This window comes from Agrilus planipennis, unplaced genomic scaffold (genome assembly GCF_000699045.2).
Source record: "Agrilus planipennis isolate EAB-ADULT unplaced genomic scaffold, Apla_2.0 scaffold138, whole genome shotgun sequence".
NCBI lineage: Eukaryota > Metazoa > Arthropoda > Insecta > Coleoptera > Buprestidae > Agrilus > Agrilus planipennis.
Window position 1 is genome coordinate 252,131 of NW_020439400.1, and position 25,187 is coordinate 277,317.

The 25,187-nt window shown below is 32.7% G+C and overlaps 1 protein-coding gene across 1 annotated transcript in view; it reads left to right on the top strand.

Annotated features, from left to right (window-relative positions):
* Positions 1-25,187, top strand: part of LOC108735761 (pumilio homolog 2) — a 290,455-nt gene that overhangs the window by 237,904 nt on the left and 27,364 nt on the right. The window lies entirely within an intron of this gene.

The window sequence follows — 25,187 nt, forward strand, 5'->3', positions numbered from 1 at the left end:
CCAGTATTTAGGAGTAAAATCTCAACGACCACAGTCAACAAGCTAGAAAGTACTAGTAGTAGTGGACACCGGCGATGAAAGCCTACATTTGCGCAATTGATTTTTTTAAAAATGTAGACCCAGTAGATTTGGAAATAAGATAGAGAATGTTCTATTTCTGCATGTTCAAAATATTCTTTCCTTATGCTATGCAAAAATATACATAGGCATTAAAAAACAATTGTATTCTTCATAATAAGCTCTTTTGAATATGATACACCTAATTTGTAAAATAAAAAAATGCTTAATTTGCTCCTTCATCAATTTACGTAAATATTTTAAAATGTTAACTAATGCAAAATAAGTGGGTCAATTTTATGCCAAATTTCAAGTTTCAACGTTTCATTTTTTTTTTTTGAGGAAATCTGCAATGACAGACGGATAGACGGATGCGTAAATGATCTACAAAAGGTTCCGTATTGCTTTTCAAGCACGGAACTTAAGAATAAGTCTTGCCTCGTGCAATTTAATTATCAAGTAAACGACGATAGATCGATTCTATTATTTCAGCATAGAGTTTTCCAGTATACTTAAAACTTCAACATGTCTAACGAGACCTTTCCACAATATACCTATGTTTTTCGGATCTGTTCTGTCCAGAAATCTGTTAATTTTCTAATTATGTGTAAATAGTAATCTTCGAGATATCAAGGCATGAATTTTTTATTGTCGTATGTAAATTAGGAATGGGTCGGGGTACTCGGTTTGGATCCTGTACGCGGCGGATCCAGCATTTTTTTTTTAGGATCTGGCCGGCAGCAGTGTCGGGTAATTCTACCGGAGAAAAAAGAAAAAAACACTAGCAATAATAGTTAATTTAATACGTATAACAAAAAACCTGCATAATGAAAATTGGTAATTAAGGTTGTATTGGTATAGGTCGTTTGTCGTAATTTGTATTATTTATTGATTACTATACTAAATTATTTGTTAAATGTTTTTATGATACGCTTGTGTTTCTTTCGATTTGTATTTAGTTTTAATTGGATCGAATATTTTTCTCTTTTTCCTATAAGTTAATATTATTATTCAAATTTAAGATGAATCTTTATTGAGAATAACAATAATAATTCAAAATTCTCTTAAGTAACTGTAAAATTGGTGGAAGCGCCGGAAAATTCAAATTAAATTCGTTTATTTTGTGGGGAATTTCCTGTATGTGTCAGTTGCGGATAGGTATGTACGTTACTTGTTATCAGTGACATATTACGGTGACAGAATGGTATAATAACTAAAGTTTTTGCGTGTAGCATGTAAAAAAGCGAGGATTTTTTATTTATTTCTTATATCTCTCGTTTAATTATAGTTTTGTAGGAGAGCGTGTTGAAAATTCTCGTAACGTCCGACTATAACTTTGTCGTTTATGTTTTGTCAAAGGTTTTATTGCCACAATAAAGAGCGCTAAATCGTAATTTATGCATTAGCTCCATTTTCTATTTTTACCATAAAGTATTTTAGTAGTAATGTACGTTACGAATAATTAACAATATTATTTCATCACATATCCTGCTGCGAATCTTTCGCTAAACAAATCGTTCCAAGTATGAAAATTTATTACTTTTCTGATATACTACCTATACGTTTTATTATTCGTTATATAACGGTTAATATCACACTAGCAGTATTTCCATCGATATTTACTTATTTGGTTTCTTTTTCTGCTTGTAACGTTTGTTTATTGGTTAGCGGATAAATAAAATGTGCGCTCAATATGGCATATCAATAGGCAATATGTCTCTTTGAGATCTTCCGCAATTCTATTGAATTAGTTCCAAGAGGTAGAAACGTGTGTGTATATGTATAATATGAGTATACAGTAGCGGCGAATTGGAAACCGAACGTAGTAGTCCAGGCGAAGTAGCTGAAAAATCGCCATTTTTTTGGAAAAGTTTGGAATAGACGCTTTTTTCGGCATATATTAATTAGTAAAATTTACGTACATAATTAATAATTTTGTGCTCACAGGTCTGAGGAATTTTGTTTATAAACAATTGAAGGTGGGTGTTTTCATGTTTTTTTCGTTTTTCTTCTATAACTTTTTCTAATGATTTAATCGAAAATTGTTTTTATAGAATTATTTTTTCGATAAAGGTAAGGGGGTCTGATTTTTCAAAGTGATAAATTTGCCTCAATAAACTAAGATTTATCGAGAAAACTAATTTCTTTCGTGTCCACTTTTAAGATAGAAATTCGACTACTATTGCATTCAAATTTTAGGAAAATAAGCTTTTTTATAGTTACTATTCCTGCTAAAATATTATCGTTATCGAATATATCGGTGGGAAACTCTTTTGTTAATCAAAAATGGTAACTCTACCAAATGTTTATTGATCCGTTATGATCTGTGCTCGCAGGGAATATGTAGGAAGTGTACATAGATTGTTTGTTTTAAAAGTCAAAATGAATGATTCTGATTTCCATCAAAATATCTTAGCCATTTTATTTATTATTACAATATGTGATTTCATTCATCTTATATCTATTCATCATTAGGTAATCGTAATAATTTCACTCTTAATGAATATTAACTATGCGTTTCAGAAAATACTACAAATGGCACAGTGAACGCCATCTGTAGCACGATGCTACATTTTAGGATTACGTATTAACTATGTTGTCATGGTGTTTTGACAAATAACAGACATTCTTCAGCTGGCTTGGTGGTTTTAACGCACACCAGTGCATCTTAAATTAAGATCCTTTCTATTCTTCGGACATTTACGCTGCATGAAATAAGATACTTACATATAGGAAACTTTAATATAAAAGTTTAATATGGGTATTAATGAATTAATTTTTGAATTAATTTTACCCACTACAGATAACTAAGTCACTTCTATGCTCGCGAACGGTTAATTTAGAAATTCGAAAAAGGTTGTTAAAGGTGTATGTTTGGTGCACGGCGTTGAACGGGTGCGAAACATGGACAGCGGGCGCGGCGGAAAAGAAAAGGTTAGAAGCGTTCGAAATGTGGTGTTATAGGCGGATTATGAGGATATCGTGGCTAGAAAAGGTTAGAAATGAAGAGGTATTGGAAAGAATAGGAGAACAGAGGACTCTATGGAAGTCAATAAAAAATAGGCGAGATAGGTTGGTAGGACACCTTCTCAGGCATGAAGGTCTAGTCATGATAAGATAACTTCAAATTAATGCGGAAAAATTGTTGCCGCTGTCATTCCCTCTTCGGGTATCGAACCCGGCCCCCCGGTTTTACGCACCAGTACTCAACAAATAAGTTACCAGCAAGTAATCATCTATAAAGGGTAAAATTAATTCATTGATACATTGTACATTGAATTAACGCTACAAAAATTCCAAGTATCTCTTTAATATATACGGGTTCTGCTAAAGCTATTTTAAAAAAGGAATCGTCGTTTGGTGCGTAGTCAGAGAATTATTATGACTCCTAAATACTCATCTGTAAAAAATTTTATTCATAAATATGTGTGTATAGTTAGCATATTTTGGCAAAGATCTTTCACTTCAAAAAAGAAATACCTATTGCTTTTGACTTATTAAACGGAGTAGGTACACAATTCAAATCGTTTGATGAAATCGTAATATCAATCAGATGATTTTTATATAAAAATAACTTGTTATTTCCGTTTAATATTTTCAGAAACAAATACGAATATTTTAGAATGTATTCGCCTACATTTTAGTAAATACAATACGATAGTGAAAGCATTTTATGTTAAATTTTTATAAATTTTCGCTTTACCTACCGATCATAAATTTATACTAATACTCCTTCAAGAATTTTGCGGCTCCATTGTGCTTTGTTGTTCAAATACGCTTTTAATATTTTGAAGGTCGAACCCATTTATTAGAGTGATTACAACGTCTAAACCGCAATGGGTTCAACTAATATAGTAGCAATATGTAGGATTATTAGAGAGAAAATATGTAGCTCCTGAATAACTACAGCTACTTCCTAGAAGTAAAATTTTAGGTTTTGAACGTAATTAAGTAGGGCGAATGTAAGTTATAATTAATTTTACACTGATTAAATGAACCCGTTCAAATTTAAACGAATCGTACATACGCAACCTAATCTTACTCCTTGATTTATAGTTTTTATCCGTGGTGTACAGGTATAGTCATTTACACATGTCACTCAGTGAGGCTTTCCCATCACAACCTAACCTAAACTAGTAGTGGATAGCACTTGATGTACGTCAATTTCCTACCATAATCTAAATTAAACCCTTGGTGCATTAAGCACTTCAAACATGCCAGTCGCAGAAACAAACCATTATAGATAACATTTTCTACCAAAAATTACTACTATCATTAGCAACTTAACATTTTTAATCATTATATGCAACTTATGTTCGTTACAGTACAAATATCGAAGGCCTTTAGATGCAGTCACATTTATTCCGAGGATTTTTTTCTAACAATAGGTGATTCCACAGACGGGAGCTTAGTCACATACTATTTTTGATCAAATATTGACATTTAACAATCTTAATACTCCAATGTTCGCGATTTTTAATTGAAACTTCCGGTGAACGACAACATCATGGGTATCGAACGTAGTTTTAAGGTGCAGTGTCTTATTTTTATTAGACATTTTAATCATCAGCCAAGTTACAGACTGCTGTTTCATCGGACGAGATAGCTGCATCGATTTCCATTACAAACATACCTACAGACCTACACCTATAACCATAGACATTAGCACACTTCCGTTCCAGTTCATTTGCCCCTTTGTTAAACGGATTTTTACATCTATTTGTTTTGTAATTTTATTTTAAATGTAATTTCAGTAATCAGAACAATTCATAGCAACGAAAATTTGATTTATTTTCCGTGGAATTTGAAGATAGGTAGTACAGAGAAGTTTTACTTTCAAAATGAGTAAAGAACTATTCATTTTGTGACACCCAGCCGCTAAGTCTGTTGGAGTGCAGATAAAACGTAATCTAGTTCAATTTTTCAAATTCAGTCATCGACGCCATAAATCTGGCAGAAGATTAGGCGAAAGAAACTTCTTAAGAGGCAAAACGAAAGGACTAGTAGAGAGAGCTCGGGAACTTTCAGAGAATTAAAAAGTAGCTCTTCTCGTCCGTGTAGCAAAGTTTGAGTGAGCAAGTAGACTAAATAAATATTTTAAAGTGAACACCTGAATTTTATCAACTATCGCCAGACGTTCTGTCTAGCCCATAATAAAAAAGTAATAAAAGAAAAAGAAGCTATTGCCTCTCATCATGTTTCTCATAGTAATTAACGATTTTAGAAAGAGAATTATTAGATTAGTACATGAGCATCTAAATTTCTGGTACGCTTTTTTGATATTTGGCAACATATCTTTACTCATTTTACACTTATTATATATACATAACGGAAATATTAATATCTGATATGGTGTCTTGTTCTCAACGTTCCGTCGACTTGTGTGGATGACATTTTCAAGAGTGAGAAGTTTTTGACTAACCCAGGAACAAAAATTCGTAAAGAACCTTGAGGGCAGGGTGCCGTAGTAAACGACTACATATAATTATCATTGACAAAAGAATTATGCATGTCTCACCGCGAGGTTGAAGGGAGTCTTGGGGTGGCGTGACGAACTTTAATAATGGGGGGAGAAGGGCGTCAGAGTAGCATGACAATTCGATAGATAGCTACTAGCAAAACATAGAAATGTGGGCATAACGTGACATGGGATGAAGGAGTATAAGACACGGGTAATCAAGTGTGTCAAATGGGGGGAGGGGGTTGAAAATAGTTGCAAAAACAAGGTACGCTATTATGTGAACGGTCACTAATGTCATTAGGATAAATAGCTTTCAACTGTATTGTCAAAATATGGTCAGCAAGCCGTATTTCTACTGCGGTGAATCAGTTAGGGGGGTGTAAGATACTCAGTTGGGAGTAGTTCTGACCAGAGTTGTTGTAAAAGCTCATGATTTGTATGAGTTTCCGTTTTGTAAGCTTATGACACTAGATATCCTGTTGTGGGTCGATAGACTGCCAGCATTTGAGAGTTCTGAGGTGGAAAAAGCAGTTCACATACTCACAATCAGTCGGGAATAGTTCGGGCCAGAACTGCAGTAAAAATTCAGGATTCATACGGGTTTGCGTTTTATAGGCTTATGGCTCGTTGAATTTCCTGGTTTGGCTCGAATAATGACCAGCACACCTGAATTCTATGGTAGAAATATAACTTTTGGTGTGAATAATACATAACTCAGAACTTCGACCAAAACCATTAGGCACTGTAAAACGCTTCATTTCTTATCCTTCTTCGATAATAGGGTGCGACTGTCGACGTATCCCCTTCTAGGACTATAGTACTGTCATTAGAGAGTTACCTGCAGAGTTTTGTTTGTTATGGTGCTACTTTCTTAGTTGCCGCCGGTGTGTAAGCATGCTTAGTTCCTGCAATAATAGTTGCGTTTTGAGTTAGATAAATCTTTTGGAAAGTTTGTTTCATTTATTGTTTTATTTTTGTTGTACTTTTTATTGTATATTATCATACATTTATATAATGCAGCAGGAGAATGTGTCTGTTTTTCGGAAAAGATTCAGTTTTTATTCTTTTGATAAATCGTTCAATTTCTTTTAATATATTTAATGAGGAATGCGCATATTACACTTGATGAATTGTTATATGAAAGTTATATAAAGTGGGTATTAAAATACATATTAAAATTAGAAACAAGTACGCCAGATTACATAAGAAGATGGGAGACAAAATGTAGGAAGATGTGGGAAAAAGCAATAAAAAGAGTAGTAAAACATGAGGAGATGTTGGGAAGGCTGGAAGATGGGGATATATAGAAGTAAATATGGTGGAAGAAGTTAATGGATATAGGGACAAAAAGTAGAGTGAGCGTCGAAGAATTAAAGAGGATTTAAGAAAGAGGTTTAGATACGTAGTGGGTGTAAACGAGGTAATACGGAGGGACTGAGTACCAAGGTATTTAGAAAGAGGAAAGGAAATAAGTGTAATGGCAAGATTTAGTACAGGGAATAAGTGTAGAAATAATGTACAGGGAATTAGGTAGAGCACGAATGGGGATAAGAATAATAGAATTATTTAAGTGCGTGTAAATTAAAAGTGTGTTTTTATTTTGCTTTAGAATTGGCGCTTAGGGTATAAGAGAATTAATTTTTGGTTTTTGTAAAACTGTTTGTAAAAAGATAACTTTTGGTTAAATAGAATGGTTAAGGTCTAGGTGGGGATGGGGGGGGTCGAAAAAGGAGGTCTCCCCACCACTGTGCCATAAAAAGTTCGTGGCGGTCTCACCCCCATTAAAAGTTATGGGGGTTCAGTGTTAATAAATATGCCAATTTTTATACATTTCTAGGCATGTAAATATTTACATAGTCATTCTTAAACAATATTCAAAGGTAAAACTAATGGAAAAATACATAAAAATATTGAGAAAGTTATATAAAACGTTATTTAAATATCTTTATCAATAGGCCAGGTTAGGTTAGGTTAGGTTGTCGGGTTTTGTTCAAGTGATTACCCTCTTTCGACCCTCCACCTCCACCCGCTTGAAAATATATTTTTTTATTGAATTTTATTTGAATTATAGTGTATGAAAATTGTCAAAATAATCAACTTTCAACCTCCATAACTTTTTATGGGGGTGACACCGCTACGAACTTTTTATGGTACAGTGGTGAGGGAGACCTCCTCTTTCAATTCCACCCATTATCTAGACATTTACCAATACAATTGAATATTATTTATATTATTATTACTAAGTAACACATGTTTTATAATTTTGTGGCGCAGCTTTTAATTTTATGATTTAGATAGTAATTTTGTGCTTATAATAGCTAGGAAAATTGCTGGATGATATACCCATTACTTCACTCATTATTTTCTATCGTATTTGTGTAGTGTGCGGTCGCGCTTGATATTTCGTTGGTTTTTGTTCCTTTTTTATTTCGAAACGATGCTCTAAATAAAAATCATCTTTTTTCAGTTATTCGGTACTCGTAAGCGTATTAATTATCCTTCGTAATTTTCTGGTAAGTTTATTTCACGGCATGTTTCGAAACATCAACACAAAAACGCTTCATTATTAGACTGTAGCTTTTTCGCTGTTGTGTATTATGGGTTCTTTTTTTTTATTAGTAAATTAATCGTGTACCTGCTGTTTTAATATGCATATTTTTTAATTATAATTAGTTGTTCTTTTAATTAATATAACAGAGATTTTGTAAAGTGAAATCTTTAATAGTAAACAGAAAATTACACAAGACTTTTGTATTTGTGGTCGTCCACTAATTGTAGTAAAAACGATAATGTAATAATTGTAAGTATCTTTTAAGTACAACGTATATTTTACACCAGATAAATATATCACTTCTTTATTGTTTTAGTGGTTTTAGTGTCCGTAAGAGCTGCACTTAACTACTTGACAAATAGAAACAGTTGAGTCATTAATTTTCCCAGACAAAATACACATGTTAACGATTGTTCTGTACACACTTGAGCATCACGAACTAATTGTGACATGAAATAGAGATTCTAATTCTCTTACGCGTTTCACATTATTTGATTGGTTAAATTTTGAATGGTCTCTTAAATATGCATATATTAGTTTATTTAGCTCTATTAAATACAAAAAGTACGAGGGCTGATTCCTTTGCTCTACCCCTTACCTATTTACAATAAGAAAATTTGCAAATATTTTACATTTATTTTTCAACATTGTGTCCATTAAGATCAACATATTTTTCCATCGTTTTTCTTGCTTTTCTAACGTCTTTCCAAAAAAGGATTCTACGGTCTCTAAAAAAGTCACGGATTTACCGTACACATCACCTCATTTTTTGACAAAAAAAGAAGTTTTAAAAACAGTCGGTAATCGCTAGGAGCCAAATCTGGCTGAAATGGCGAATGCTCAGTTAGCGTTTGACTGGGTGCGTTATCCTGATTCAAAAGAACAATTTGGTAGTTAAATTGGAACCTGTAATTGTAGACCCTTTTATTACTTACACCTTCGGAATCCCAAAACACGGATAACGTGACCTTTCCTGCTGAAGCTTGTATTTTGAATTTTTCGGCTATGGTGAACCCCTAATGGGTCGATTCCTTATTCTATTTTTCTCTGTATCTCTATACATTGTGATGATAGATCAAAAACTTATCCATTGTCGTCACGATCCTTGCAAAACAAATTTCTAGTCTAAACGCAAGTATTTGCTACGTAAAAATAAATAATCATTTCTGTTTATTATTGGGTCGGAGGGGCGGAGCAAAGGGATCAACCCCCGTATGTATGAACGATTCATAAAATAGGAAATTAAAAACATTATGGAATATAAACAAAAAGAAATATCCACATGGAGATTGCGATGTCTATAAGATGGTGTTTTGAAATTGGAAGATGAATTTTCAAAAAATTCGTTTTCGCTCTTTTCCTTTAAAACGCGAAAAATTGATTTTCACATTTTCCAATTTTTTTGCAAAACCCACCAAATATCTATCTACTAATATTATAGATATGTTTTTCGTTTAGATCGCAGTTTATTTCAGATTTGAAAGACCTTAGCTACTCCTACTAAGGTAGAGTACATTTTTCTGAGTAATATCAAACTCGATTGCTGTTTAGTCTTTCTGTTGTAAGAAAAATGCGTCAGAACATTTAACTCCAGGAAACTTAGTCATGCAAAGTTTATTTCAAACGAAATCGAATCGAACGTAGGTAACAAAATCAAATCAAATGCTCAACATGTAAACTTCGACCAACTTAACAATAACCAACTGCGTTTCTGAATTCTTTTAAAATAGAATAACTACCTAACCGTTCAAAAATCGGAAGATTATTAAATTTAACAATTGACTATTTATTGGTCGATTGTAATAAAATAATCAATTTTTGCAATTATTCGGGATAATTGATTTTATTCCAAAATTTCGATTATCACATTAATGGAATAATCTATTAATAATATGGAAGAGAATACATTTTTTGACCAGACTGTACTCTTATTAAATTAACGATTGCAAAATTTGAAAACAATAGAAAAACTCCATTTTTCCTTCTGCTAGTTTCGTATTTTTTAGAAATGCACCGGATAATGATTTTGCCGGGGACCGGATATAACCGGGTACCCGGCAAAACCACTACGGTTAATGGTGCGTGTCGTCGTTTTGGCGAGCCTTCCATTAAATGCCACCCTCACAAGCATCCCAAACCACATTAATTATTGTTCGAAAACCGTTTAAATACTAAACAAATGAAGTTTTAATTCTTGGTAGGCGGATTTTTAAGCCATTTAAAATTATTAAAACGAACCTATAACACTAAAAGCCTGCAAAATGACAAAATAATACTAATAAGTTATTATACCATTAGCGACAGAAATTGTAACCGTTCGACCACACTGATATGTTCTTGTTCAAAATACAAAGTACAGTAAACTCTCGTTTTTCCGAAATCCGCTTTATTCGAACAAACTTTTCCGAATTAAAAGTTTTTGGTTTTTTTATTTTAAAGTTCCTCTTGTTTTTTTTTTTTTTTTCGTTCCTGTGAAGAATCGCTAATTTTGTTTCATAATTTGTAGTTTAATTTTTCATTCAAAACTCCTGTTTTTTTCCCTATGCCAAATAAGGCGGATTTTTTTCTGTTGGAACGCAAAATAAACGAGAGTATTTAAAAAGTTGGAGTTTTCAATCATACTTTGCCGCCTTTTTAACACGTCAACACAAATATTTCAGTCAAAAACATGCCGGTTTATTCACAACCATATATCAATAGTATTTAACATACGCACGTTTCACGATCATATTTCGCCGTATTAACGCAATTCGGGATGTTTCACACGGGACATCGGTTTATCCGAAATTTTTGTTATCGCAACCAGTCACCGCCCCTATCATTTGGGATAAACGGGGAATTTTCTGTAAACACATGAACTATTTCGAAATACCAAATAAGTTATTATAGTAATTAATAAATAATATAAATTAGGACAAACAAACTATTCCATTTTAGCTTAACTTACCATTTTTCGCTAAGTAGGCATTTTGTTATAGGTACATTAAATTATTACTGCTGATATTTGTTTTTCTTTTTTTTTTTGTTTGGTAGAATTACCCTGGACTGCCGGGTACTCGGTTTCTTGATCCTTAAAAAAGTGCTGGACCAGACTCAAACCAGGTACCCGGTCCATTTCTAGTATTGTGGGAAAAAATTTAAAAATTAAGAAGTACTTTGTACTGTCGCTAGATTACTTATAATGTCGTTGGGGAATTTATTAAATCTATTGAATAGTAAAATTTTCACATTATTGTGATTCCAACATTAGTTAAGTTGGTAATTATATCTATTGCGAAATTAATAGCGATGTGGAAAGAAAGATTATTCTTTATTTAGCGTTACGGATTTGCGTGCTTGTAAAATTAACAATTCCTTCTGAGATTAGCGGTAGTCCGTCGAAGGAGAAAAGAGTTGATGATGGCAGTGACGAATTTCGTGAGTTTTGCAAAGTTCCTAAGTCCCCTTTCGACCCCTTACAGCCCCGCGTTCGTCAACGTCGTTACTAGCTCGCGTGACACGTTACGCCCTGACACCGTTTTATTTATACGTTTTGCACGCCCTTACCGATGAAAAATTGCTATTAGAGGTAGGCGCCGCTATTCTCCTCGAGGGTCTCTTTCGAACAATCAAATACATTATTACAGGCACCAGACATAGAATATTTTTCTCCCCGAAGCTTTTTATAAGATGTACTTACATTGATTGCACTTCGATTGTTTCTAAATTGTATTTTTAGTTTTTTAGTGCCTCTAAATCAAAGATTCTCAGAATGCTCTCTAAATCGATCCATAGGGGGGATGAAAACAAAAATTGAGGATACATGATGAGATGTAAATTAGGGTCTACGGAGATGGATCTCATTTAAGCAGTTCGTGACCGAAATTTTAGCCATCCCTAAATGGAATAATTCATATAACACAGATAGTGCCTTTGTACTTTCTTGCAATAGACATATCTAATAAATTACATATGAGATATAAATTTTTAAATCATAAATATTTATCAAACATGCTGAAGATTTGGGGACTTACAATGACTCCGTGCTTTAATCATGGGAATACTCGACATCGAAAATGGGATTATCTGTCAAAAGCACATTTAAAATTGAAAAGTAGGGCTGTCTACTGAATTAGAAAAACTTGGCTCGTGGTCTACGATGCAAAAAATTTAGGGACTATTGTTTTAAATGATAAAACAGAACCCTCTTATGGAATCATTTTTTCGTAGTTGTAAGATAAAACATATCCGATATTTACTTTTATTGAACTCTATTCTTCTGATGTTTTAAAAACAAACTAGAAGCAATTTTTGGTGTTATAAATTGTTTAATAAATATGTAGGTTTCTTACATACTAACCAACATAAAACTAGAAGAAAAAGGTAAGAAAGGGTGGAGCATAATTTCGTTTCTTATGGATGATAATCTTGTACCTAATGCTGTCATAGAGAACAGGGTGCAAGTAAAACAGGTGCAATCCCCAGGTAAATTTTCGCGTTTTTTTTATCGAAGAATAGATAATACAGCCAACAATAATAATATTTGACAAAAATTTACTAAAGGTAAGCCAAACAATAGAACAAATAAATATATAATAGAATGCAGTGATAATACTAAACACAAATAAACGAAGTTTTGATTCAAAATAATGATTTATAAATATCTACGTACAGTCAGTTATAATACTAAACAACTTTGTTGGTCGTTTGTGTAATCATTAACTGACCTACAAAGTTAGTAGAGCACTTCCCGTTGACGCACCTCCACTTTTTCTTATCTTGAACCAATCTTCGCATTTCGCGAAATCTCTTTACTGTTACTTCTGCTTTTAGTTTGTGTCGGAAGGTGCCGTATGATTATATCTTTCCATTTTGTGTATTGATTTCCATAGCCCCCATTGATCACCTACTCTTTTTTATGTCTTCTCATTTCTATCATTTTCTATCCAGGGTATTTTTGGCATCTGCCTATGCACATAACACAACATTACCAATGCTTTTTCTTTTCGTCCTTGTAATTCGCAAACACAGAAGTGATTTCTTTTTACTGACAATGAGACTCGACCTTTCGTCGTTATCGTTTGTTTTATGTCCCTACAGCTTCTTCCAACTGCGACCTCCAACTTTTCTTCCAGCAGTTTTTATAAATATTATCTGTTACCCTACTTCCACCTTGTCCACATAGGCATCAATTTTTTTGATTCATTTCATTCTTTACTCTTCTGTCAGTACCGCACCCATTTTATTATGGTTCCGTACCCAAAGGGTAAAACGGGACCCTATTACTAAGACTCGGCTGTCCGTTCGTCCGTCTGTATCTCATGAACCGCGATACTTAGTCGAAATTTTTACAGATAATGTATTTCTGTTGCCCCTATAACAACAAATACTAAAAACAGATTAAAATTAATATTTAACGAGGGCTCCCATACTACAAACGTGATTTTTATAGATAATGGTACGGAACCCTTCGTGCGCGAGTCCGACTTTTTAAGTTTGACTCTAACTGAACTTCTTCGTTAATCGCATCTTCGATATATGTAAGTACGAATTAAAAAAACCTTGATAATAAATCATAAATTTCATAAAGTTACAACTTGCTAAGCTACGACAGGATTTTTTAAAAGCGGGCAAATTTCGAAAGACATGAAATATAACCGCTCTGCAATGGTTTTTAGATGTGTTTTTTACAAGGTGTAATTTTCCTGATTACTCAGCTTTTTGCTACCATTTCGCTGCTTCGTTGCGGTTTTATTTCTGTTGCGAAAAACAATTTAATGACCTGACCGAGTTCGTGCCAAAAATCCCACCGATTTTCAAACGGTGTGACAGCTTTACAAAAAAAGTGTCCCCTAATTTTCAAAAAGAATACCTGCCACATTAATTATATGCAATATTGCTAACGGTAAGTCGTTTACAAACAACAAAAAAGTACTATTTATACGTGTATGGTATTTGGAAGTAATATTTCTATAAATTCGGTAGTGTTTATGAGGTGAAAAGAAATTTTTGTAAAAAGCCCTTTGAAGAGATTTTTCTTTCTTTTGAGGAAAACGAAGTAGACTTATTATATTAAATGCGTACCAGTATCTTAGTAAATATACTATAAGATGAGTGTACCACATTTGCATATTTCATCTGTAGCTGTATACGTAAACATTATTAACGTGTATTATATACATCGTTAGATTCACATTCCTATCGTCATAAAATTTAATAACGTTCCTTCAAAAGGTATTTATCTGCCATTTGAATTGGGGTCTTCTCGTACCGTGTATTTTATTAGAATCTCGAGGCTATAAGATTTTACAGCTTCATTATCGTCTTCATTGTACTACAGTGTGACGTGCATTTAGTTAGAAGAGCATCATCATTATAAGTCGCCAGTTCTAAGTCTGATTGGACACGCACATCCACTTTTTCCGTCATGAGCTAATCTTCGCATTTTCCTAAAGCTGGAATATCCCACATCCTTAGGTATTTGTGAACAGTAATGTAATCTATATCTGTAAGTTTACCTCTACTCCTTTTAACTCCTGTTTCTGCTTCTAATACGTCTGCAGCAAAGAGCAAAGTCACCAAATGAAAAACACACACATAGATAATTAAATCCTTATCAAATGGGATTTAAGTGCCCTAAAGAGAAATTAAACGCACTTAATTGCCTTTATGTCTGTTTTTGATTCTCCTGACTTTGCTCTTTCTACTTAATAGACGTACAGTAGTTGTGTAAATTCAAATGAGTTAAACAACCTTAAATAATTCACCATAAAATAAATTTAATTGTTAATTATTTCACATTGATTGCAATTACGTTTGTTATATAACAATATGTAGCAGCAAAGTATCTTGTGAAGTATATGCTTTGAAAGGTGCCAATTTTATTTACTCCTTCTCCCTACTCATCTTAAAATAAAAGAAAGCTGCATAGCGCCTGTTCATCATATGTATGTTGATGTTGCGTGTTTTCAAAATAATAAATTAGACCTATTAATTTTCGCCACGTGAAAAACAGACATAATTGCGGGAGGTAGACATCCGTCACTCCCATGCATCTGTAGTTGCAGTTGTCAAAGCTACTCGTGGATTTTATACTACGTCTTTCGACATTGTTTTTCATGATTTCAGTCAAACTTAGCAGCTGTTTTTGTGTACATACTTAAAAAATTTGAATTTTTATTTTCTTATACTTCTTTTTGCAATCAGTAATGCTCGAATTAGGGAAAATTTAAGTTAAGGAAAAGGTTGGCTATCAGCATTTAAAAAGTATTTTCGACTTAGAAAACAAGGTCGACTGCACGGAGAAAATGGAAAAGGAAAATTTACCTAAACATTAAAACGATATTTACAATTTATCCCACTAGTATGCTTCGTAAGCGAAAATAATAAAAATTACAATTTGGACCCGACTTTGTAAAAATAAAATCCTAGCAGAAATAAATTTACTAGGTATTTTAGTTGATATTACAAATTTAATTGTAATAATTAAGAAACTTGAAATAATTTTTAAAGAAACATGTCAAAATTGAGATTATTACCTTACCTAATAAATTCTACCAATTCTACGACCAATTCAATCATTNAAAAATAAAATCCCAGCAGAAATAAATTTACTAGGTGTATTAGTTGATATTACAAATTAAATTGTAATAATTAAGAAACTTGAAGTAATTTTTAAAAAAGCATGTCAAAATTGAGATTATTACAAGTTACCTAATAAATTCTATCATTTCTACGAGAAATTCAGTCATTTTCAATCGAAAATTGTAATTTTGATTTAAAATAAAAATTTTGTTTTCTCCGTGTGTACATTCATTTTTGACATTGTCTTTTTTATATTCTGAATAACGATAGAAAATGCTTGATCCCTTGAGTTTTTTATTTGAATGATTACTTTAGTACCTATTAAAATTTTGTTAGACGGTTTGAAAAAAGCTTCAGCAATCCAATTGCAACGCGCCTTTTCAAATCAAAATCGTATGTAATTTGGTCTGAAATAAAATGAATTGGAGCACAACGCTTCACCGGAGCTGTGAGCCTGTTACGTGTTGCCTGTAGGTATAGCTACCTAGAGTTTAGCCGTCGCCGCCGGTCAAATTAATTAAAATTATTTCACATGCTTTATTGTTCTCTTTTTATGTTCGTTTAGCACAATACTCGAATTCATCAGAGTGGAAAATGCGTCCGTACATAAACCTCTATGGTTAGATATTGTTGCGGCTGGCGAATTTTATCTGCGTCCCATAGTGACACAGACATGGCGCGTGGCGCAGTATCGCGGAAAGGTATGCGAATGTTATAATAATTTCATGTGTAAACGCGTACGGCAACGGTAACTTATTTAAATTGTGTGTTTGCATAACGGTCCCCTTACTGTTAGTTAGGAAAGTATAAAGCGAATATGTGGGAAAGCTGCCTGATGAAAATAGCGGCGGCGGTGGTTCCACCAGGAGTGATTGTTTTCAATTATTAATTAATTGTAAATTAATGTATGTGGAAAGGAAGCGAAAGCGGGCCTATTTAAATAAATTGTAACGCCGTTTTAGCTATAACGCGACAGGGTAATGAAATAATTTGTTTTGGAATGCATTCGCGATTTCTATTTGTATCAGTAATTGTAGAAAAGCCGCAATATTAATAATATGATCGTAGATTAGTTACCAGGTGTTTTAGCATTTTTATATTACCAACATTACAATAAAAAACTTTTTTCCACATTGTGAAATGTTACTGTTTTCAGTGTGATTATCATTATTTAGAAGAGTCCTAAAAAATTACAGTAAATCATAGGAAATTATTTTTAACAGCGCATAAATTGTACGAAGTATTATAACATGTATACTTTCCTTAACCCCAGGAAAACTAATCGTGTAAATTTTTAACAATGTACTTAGTTTTCAAAGAAGACTTGCATGAAGGTTTTGTGGTCATTCAATAAATCAGTGGTTCTCAACCAGTGTGCTGCGGCACTTTTGTGTATCGTGAAGTTATTAGTGTACCGCCAAATTTTAGCAAATTTTATGAAATGATAAAGCTCAGGAAGGTAATTTCGAAATGTTTGAGCCAGTCCCAAAAGATTTTAAATAAAACTATTCATAAAATTAACATTAACATTTGATTGGGTTCGTAATCCATTTGTCATAACAAACACATCTGTATTTTTATTAATTAAACTAAATGAAGAGGAAGAACTAATTTCGCTTTCTAATAATCGAGATTTAATTTTAAAATATTCGAATGAATCAATTACTTCATTTTGGATTAACATTAGATGCGATTATCCCATGATAGTCAAAAAAGCTTTAGGAATACTATTACAATTTTCTACATCTAATTTGTGTGAAATGGGATTTTTAGTATTAACCAACATAAAAAAAAAAACGAGACAGTTTAATGTATAAGACGATGTGAGAGTAGCATTGTCATTTTTACGATCAAATATAAATGAAATTATCAAAAAACATCAAGCTCAAATTTCTCATTAAAAGTATCATTAACTTGTAATTAATCGCTTAATAAACGTATTGTTGTTTTTGTAGTACAGATTTTATTTTAAATTCAAAATTATTAGAAACTATTTTACACAGTGTGTTATAGGCAAGTAAACAATTTTTATCTTTTTCTTTGTGTGCCCCAGATTTTGAAATCGTTAAAAAAGTCTGCCGCGACAAAAAAAAAGATTGAGAATCACTGCTATCAATTCAAGTAGTTTGATGTCTTTGTAAATTGAAAATGAAGCTTTACAAAAATCGATCATTTGAATAAAATTGGTTTTCCATTGTTGTGGATTTTATTTATCTAAACAGGAAGTCATTAACAATGAAGACATTAAACATTTTCTAAAGAAATGCAATTCAAAATCTCTTTAACGAAAGATGGCTGGTTTTCTTTCGGTATATGATATGTACTCCTGTGGAATTACTGATAATAATGAGTAGTTGATTCATTTCATCTTTTTGTATTTGAACTACATACTGGCAGTTCTATTGCAAAGCGTTAATAATGATCTGCAAAATTTTATTCCCGACAATGATAAAACTTTAATATTTAACACTACAACTACTGGTTAAAATTGAAATGAATACAAATGTCTATTAATTAAGAAACATGCAAATTAATAGAAGTGTGTTTAGGTATGTTTTGCTTTTAATCGTTTTTGTTCTATCTACATTGACTAATGAAAGTGCAGGAAGCATTAAATACATGTGTAAGTAAGTAAGTAGCAGCAATTATAGCCCCTGTAATGAGTGCCTTAACTACTGTTTTAAATGTGTTATGTGTGATAGAAACTCGACTTTGCGGCAGTGTAGCGTTAAAAGGCAAAAATGGACAAATATGTAGTTCAAAAAAATGCGGCAGGTGTTCATTTGAAAATTAGAAAATCAGGAAAGAACTTTTGTTTCGATCAATTATCTGCCTTATATGTTATTATTTTAATGAGCTAGTTATTTAATTAAAACGAGGTTTGTGAACCTAATTAATAGTAATAGTTAATAATGACAAAATAGGTGATCAAAATTATATAGAAAGATAGTACAGGTCGAACGAAGGAAACTGGCGAGCGGTCGCGCAGGTACTTGCCCATTTATGACCTATTTGGGTAAGTCACTTGGAACCGATACACAAATAAGCTTTAAGTAGGTGTAAATTATGGTATTAATACAGATAGGACAGTAGCGTACTAGAAAATAATGTAGAAATATAACTTACCAAAAAGAAAAAATAAACCTATTGCTTTTATTTTATAGTTAGTTTTCATATTCACTGTCATCATGGGAATCTCTATCATTATCACCAACATCAACAATTAGTTCTTCTGTTTGTATGTTTATTACTTGCTCACTGATCCCTATTTTTAAATATTTAATCTACGCTCTTGATAGGAATACTGAAGAAAGAGGGCTGCAATCGTTATACCCAAAACTGCCTACTTTTGCCACCGCGCATCCACGCCATTTTAAAATTTCCTCCGGCTTCCAGCGTCAGGCCTGTACTTTACTGTACGATTACGAATCTCTAACAGTATTTCTTTATTAAAGATGGATCTCTGAAATTTAAAATTTATTTTTTATTACAATGCTTCCGTTTTGTTAAATGAAATTGTTTTAGATATTGCTGTCATTTTTATGATTCCGTGCCTCAAAAGATAAAAGTTCAGTGTTAAGTTCAAATTAACGTTAAATAATCAGGTCTGCGATCCCTTGGAGCTATAAAAAAATCAAACCTCTAAGTCAAAGCAATATAGCATATTTTGACACTCACAAGGGAATCAAAGCGTATGGGGGGGGGGGTACTTCTTGTTAAAATTTTGCAAGAAGTAATATCTTATAGAACAAGTAAACGGCAAAATTCGGAAAACGTAAAAAGAGTACAGCTGGGTTTGTATGGGAAATCTGCCCCTGCGGCTTTTTCTATTTGTACTTGGGGACTCGATTTGACATTAAATAAAAACAATTCAGCTGAATTTTTAACTCTTTATCTGAAATGATTTTCAAGATTTCAAAAAAAAAAATCTTTTTTCGATTTTATTACTTTTTTCAATAGTAAAATTCAAAATTAATGAATGGTGATTTTTTTTTCCAATTCTTACGACTAAAAGAGATGAAAAAACAGTTCATTATGAATATCAGGTGGAAAGCCGATTTTTAAGAACGGAAATAAAACATTTTTTTACCGTGTTATTTAAATGTATCCGCCGCCAAACTTTGACGGAAAAGCTTCTATGTTACTTTACACTCGGTAATTTTTTCATTTGGAAGTGGTGGAATATTTAAAAAAAAATATTTTTTTTTTCAGTATCAATGTTCTAAATTCAACGAGCAAAGATTAAGTCGCTATACCCGGAATCGATTTCGCCTTAAGTTAAGTGAAACCTACTATATTAATTACAACTAGTTTTTTTTGTCTACTTAAACACTCGATTGTTAAATTCTAAGATGGTCGATTCAAAGGGGTAAATGAGGTATTCGTAATAATTGCTTAAAATGTTTCTGAATGTAGCGAGGGCTAGAGCGATTTCCCATTAGAAACGTTACAAGCGATCATGCTGTCGCAGTCCTCTCGCATTAAACTAAATTGTGTTTTTCCATTAACGAAGGGAATATCTCGACTCTCCCTTGTGTAAATCTAAGAGGACGAATTTGCGCACCCCACTTTTGAAACAAACGACTTTGGATCTTCTTTTAATAAAAGAGGAACGGCTACTATTAGCGAATTTGCGTCCTTTTTTTGTTCTGAATATTGGTTCGAAATCGCTACTACTGAGGCAATTACTGTCAATCAATTTGGGCGAGATAATATCTGAATAAATAATGGCTGTAACAGCAGTTAAAATTGAAAATTGGTGTTTGAAATAAGTTGGCAGGTGCTTCCTCAAAAATTCTTTTCCTCGATTTGTGTTGGAAAAATGTACCTTTTCGTTCCGTGAATGTTTTATGTATTTTTCGTCACCGTTTATCTTGAACCATGACAAAATATCCAATATTGTCCTCTCGCGTAGTTGATGGACGACTTCCATTACCTCCGGGGGCGCAGATGGATTCTCGTCGGGACGCTACCCCCGCCAGCGGACATTCACGTTGTTATCACAACGACGTCACGTAATTCTTTACTATATCCTGTTCTTTCGTGTAGAGGTGACAAAGAAAAACAATCGTGGCGAGAAGTAATGCACTTCATGTAGAAAAAAAAAAAGAAAAGGGGTGGAAGGCGGTCGACGACGTGTTACACACCCCTTAATGGATGTGTAAACGGTAAAGTGAGAATGATAAAGTTAAGAGGGTCGCGACAGGTGGTAAGGTCGTTGTGCCCATCGTGTTCAACCCTTTTTTTTGTATAAAAAATATGAATTATCAAGCATCGGTCAAGTTCTTTTCAAAATTTGGGATCAAAGTGGTTACTAATTTATGTATCTGACGTAAAAAATGTTTTATTAAATTTGAGAATGGTACAGCAGTATTAGTATCTAGTAGAAAGGAATGAGGAGCGAGTCTTAAATAAAGTGACAGTGGAGCATGAAATGGAAACAAATAAAAATTAAACGAAATTAATGGCACGTATAGTAAAGTGAAAATTGGGAACGAAAAACTATAAAAAGTCTACGAAATCGGATAAGTCAGGACGGAAAAAGTAGGAAGGGGCGGTGCCTAAACCATATGACTCTGAAAGAGGGGGATTTGGAAAGACGCTGTTATAAACCATATGTGTATGGGGGGTATGTTGTATTTACTTGAGCCACATGATCGTTTATAGTTTTAAGGTTTTTGTATTTCCAACTGAAGATGACATGTATTTTCTGTGATACAGATGATAAAAGAATGGTTAACTTCAAATTTTACTGTTTCAGATGGTTTTTCATAAAAATTAAAATAAAATAAAAATTTGTATGAATAATACGTTGTTTTGGGGGTCCATGGATAAAACCATGATAAGTTGTATGGAAGGGGTTGAAAAGTTGCTAAAAAAGAGTCATGTGGTTTATATACAGTCCTTAAGTAACTACAAACCATTTTTGAACCTTCATAATCGGCTATAACTCGAAAAGGTTGAATTTTTCGAGAAAATGCTAAGGGATGAGTAGTGTTTCATTTAATTTTTGTTAACAATTGGTACTTTATTTTAACAAACTTGTCTACAATCAGTTACGACCAATATACAACGTATACAACAACTGTTCGATGTCTGACACGCAAATGCATGGGGCATTCGCCCTGTTACCTTTGCCGTCCCCTATGGTCCTCGGAAACTATAAGAATTTCCTGATACGTATAACGTCAGGGGGCTCAGAATGGCGCTAACACTTTGTTAATAAGCTGCCTGCCCTTCGGACAAAATTTTTTTATTAAGTTTTTCATTCTTAATAACAACAAACCCATTTCATAGGCGGATAGTGAAAATATCACGGATAGAAAATAGAAAGCGAAAGAAATAAGATGGTGGGACATATTCTGTATATGCGTTCGGAATTATTTTTGGTGTCGATTATTTGGAGAATGAAAAATGATATCAAAAACTGATTAGGTTTTCGGCAAAATCGGTCTAGCTAATTTTTGTGCAGAATTAAAAAACTAAAAAAATGCGATCTAGCTGAATTTTACAATTTATAAATTAATGCAGAATCCAAATATCTTGCGAATAATATTATATTATTAGATGCTAGAAACATTTGTATCACTAAATAGTATAAAACAAAGTCATTAAAACTACGCAATTTTGATGCGGTTTTTTTTAAAGATAGAGTGTTTCAAGAGGAAGGTTTATATGTATAATACATGCATAATATAGTAGGGAAGCACTGATAATTTTAGAGGTTTCTAATGTGATGTCGTAAATAAACACATTTTTTGCGCTTACATTGCAAACGCTGGCTGAACCCTACGAGATAGATTAAAATAATGTACTACAATATTATACATCTTAAAAGCTAGGGTCTACAAAAACGTCCGGGATGGTGTATGTCTATCTCTTAGGGATAACCCACAATAAACATTTTTATTATTTACTTTTTATGAGAAATAATGACTTATTTACGAAGCGATTGTAAGCAATACAGCATTAATTCTTATCCAATTAAGTACCTTAAATACATTGTGCATTTAATATAGATCAATATGGCCCTTTACAGCATGTAATTTAAATGAATATTTTCGAAGATATTACAGATTTAAAATGCAGGGACATAGCGGTTGCGGCGGTACCGGCCGGGAGGCCGGTTTGTATTGTCTAATGACAAAAAAACTGTGAATGTTGTATATAAAGACATTCTGTAGTATATTTAGTATGTTCAGGGGGTATCTTTTGAAGATTTCCCCTTCTCGATAATAATCTAAACAAAACAAAAATATATTTAGTATCAGCATTGCACCCGTGTGAAGCTGGGGCAGGTTGCTAGTATATAATAAAAATAATAATCGAGTATATTATGGTATTTAAATTATTTCCATTGGGGAGTTAGTCATATGAACCTCCTGGATCGCACCTAGACCACATTGGTTTTGTGTAGTGCAATGGCGCATTATTTGATTGTAGCGATTGTATGGCATAAAAACGTTTAAGCAGAAACATTTATTGTGGTATCGTTTGTAATTATTGCATACTTGACTTTGTTTACCTAGCAATAATAATGGATTTAATATGGTACCTTACCGTGTTTTGTGCTTTCTTAGGGTAATACTTAAACGAGGTCTCAGTTTTCTTTCTCGTTTCATTTCTTTGAACTTACAGTGTACAAAGTTGTTTCAACAAGAAATAATGGGTATCAGTGCCGGTACCTGAGCCGCTGTTGACATTTTCCGCTGTAATTTGTTTCCCAATTAGCTTTTTCTTTTTTTTTTTTTTTAATGTCGAGTGTTTGCCGTCGAAGAGAGACACTTACGAAACCACCTTTCCTGCGCGCATTTTCCCTTGTTTACTTCAGAAAAATGGTTGGTTTGTTATCACGTTAATATTAGTGACATTGAAATACGATTCGTTCTGCAAAAGCAAATTACATTTCGTTTATCATAAGTAATAAAAAATAAAACTTCATAAAAACCTACTGTAACATATTTCAACGAGAAACTACAATGTAATACACTGAAAATGTTGCTAAATATATCTATGCTTAGGTAAAGTAGACAGAAAAATGAAATCGGTAATAAATCTTATGTACCTATAGTGAATAATAATAATAATAATAATAGCAAATTGGTGTCAGCCCATTAGACATGGATAGAGGCGAGTAATTATTGTAAATTGCGTTCGTAATGATAACGTTGGACATCCGGTGTTAACAAGTTTAAATTCAAACGTTAATTGCTTTAACGAATAAAGTTTAAAAAAATTTTATTTAAAATTTTCAGTATATAAAGAACAGTAAGTGTTTGATGGACAATTTATCGAATCTTCCAGATGCTGATCGCGAGTTCGAACTTACTGAATAATTAGGAAGTCCTTTGTATAGGTATTAACAAAACCATCAAACTTTTAGAACAAAATATGTAAACTTCTATTGCAATTGCATTGTACTATTTAGTCGATTATATCGCCATCTGTCGATAATCGAAAAATGTTTCGAATAAAAGACAGGTATTATACGTAGCTTTTAGCATAAACTGCAAATCTGTAATCAAATTTTGGTATAATTTAATAGCGTTTTCAAAAATATCAGATGTGTGTCTTTTATTTTTTATATATTCATGATTGCATGTAATAAAATTTGTTCGATTTTTTAAAGAAAGTTTGAAATATTTTTTGAGTATTTATTAATTTCCTTACCTTACTACTTATCATGGCATAATTTTATTTTAATTTTGTTTCTGTAGTTTTTTTTTATTATTTACTTGAATAGCAGTGCATTTTGGTTCAGTTTTTTTTCACGGTATTGTGTCTTCATTTGCTCTTATTTAATAAAATCGGCGGTCAAGGAATGTAACCTTGTGCACGGTATTCATCAACTGTTAAATACCTTTACTTGTAAGGTCTCCATGAACTGTATTTTGCCCAGAACGAACTCTACATGTAATTTATTAATCGACTTAGTAGAGATAACGGTTATTCCCTTCTATATACTCGCTTGCTTTATAAGCGGATCGTGAACGAGGCAAAACTTGGAAAAAATCCAATTCGTGATCAAATGTTCATTAACTTTGACATCATTGCGATCATCAATAAATTTCATGTATTATTACTCAGATCAGATGTACCTACTGTTCGTACGACTTGCTGAAGTTGTTTATTTTCAGCATTGTGTTAAAAGAAAAGTTTATTATTTCCTTTTTCTTATTTTGTAGTGAAAAATTCCCAACAATTTGTTGATTGTTTCGTGGAATACAATTATATCGTGGACGACAAATAACGTACAAAGTTTTTTGGCATGTAAATGTCAAAGGTCGTCCTTGAAAGAGTTCTTTTCGTTCTTTTCTAACAGGAAAGTGAATAATAAAGAAACGCTTTTTAATTCAACCCGTGTCAAATTTTAATCTAACGGTGACTTTCCCCTTTGCATATTGTCATGCTTTTTATTTTACGGCAAATCTACTTTCAGAACTTCAACATTAATGAAACTAATGAAATTGTATTACATTTTATAATACAAACAAAACTTTAGCATTAATTCATAGTAAATGTATATCAAAAGACCTTAATTCTTTACATATTAAA